Here is a 1,344-nt window from a genome sequence, read left to right on the forward strand (position 1 = left end):
TTTTTCTCTTCCTTGTATTCTCTTTTTTTCGTTTTTTCTCTTTTTTGCATCGCTCTTATTTTGAGGTTTCTTTTTCCTCTATTTCACTTTTCTTTCCTCCCTTATTTGCATTTTCTTGTTTTTCACTTTATTCATTTTGCTTCATCGTATTCTCGTGTATTTTTTTTCTTCTTCTTCATTTTTCGGCCTTTTCTTTTCTTTTTCCGTTTTCGTTATGTATCTTCTGACAGGGTTTTCTTTTCTCTCCCTTTCCCCTTCTTCCATTTTCATTTTATTGTTTATTTTCCTTTTTCGTTCTCCAGCTATTTTTTTTCTCGTTATTTTTGCTTCTCGTTTTTTTTTTTTTTTGTTTATTTGTTTTTCTTCTCCTTTATCTTCCTCTGTATCCCTTTTTTTTCTTTATCTATTTTCCTTCTTCTTTCTTTTCGTTTATCTTCCTAATTATCATTCTTTTTTGCTTTGTTTTTCTTCTTCTTCTTGTCTCTTTTTCCTCTTTCTCTATCTTTATTCTGCTTCTATATGTCTCTTCTTCTCGTTATTCCTTGAATTATCTCCTTATCTGACACACTCTTTATTTTTTTTCTCTCTCTCGTCTTTTCCTTTCTCTCATTCTATCTATTTTGTTTTTCCTATACCTCCTTATTATCTTTTTATCTTTATTTTTCTTCTCTTCTTCGTCTTTTATTTCATTTTCTTTCTATATTCTTTTATCTTCGTGGTGTTATCCCTCTTTTGCTATTTCCTTTTATCGGTTCTTCGTCTTCTTCTTCCTCCTCTTCCTCCTCCGTCTTGCTATTATCGTTATTGTTATTATCATTATTATTATCAGTATTACTATCCTTTCTATCATTATTATAATTATTATCATTATACTTAAAGGGATTGTTATTATCACTATTACCAGTGTTATTATCATTATCATTATCGTAATCATCATTATCATTATTATTATTATCATTATCATCATTATTATTATCATTATCATTATCATTATTATTATCATTATCATCATTATTATCATTATAACTAGTATCATTGTTATTATTATTACTATTATTCTATTTCTTCGTATCTCCTTCTTCTACCTTCATTTTCTTTGTAATTTTTTATTTCTCTTTTCCTTCTTCCTTTTCCTTGTCATTATTTCTTCTTCATTCTTCTCATTCTTCTTCCTCCTCTACTTCTTTTTTTCTTCTTGTTATCCTTTCTTCTCCCTCTTTCTTCTTCTTTTTTTCCCCTCATTTACCCTTCCATCCCCTCTTCCTTCTCTTCTTCCTCCTCCTCCTCCATCCTGTGTGTGTGTGTGTGCGTGAGTGTGTGTGTGTGTGTGTGTGTGTGTGTAGG

Source organism: Penaeus japonicus, unplaced genomic scaffold (assembly GCF_977035675.1).
Source record: "Penaeus japonicus unplaced genomic scaffold, GWHDUDI00000001_assembly GWHDUDI00000008, whole genome shotgun sequence".
Lineage (NCBI taxonomy): Eukaryota > Metazoa > Arthropoda > Malacostraca > Decapoda > Penaeidae > Penaeus > Penaeus japonicus.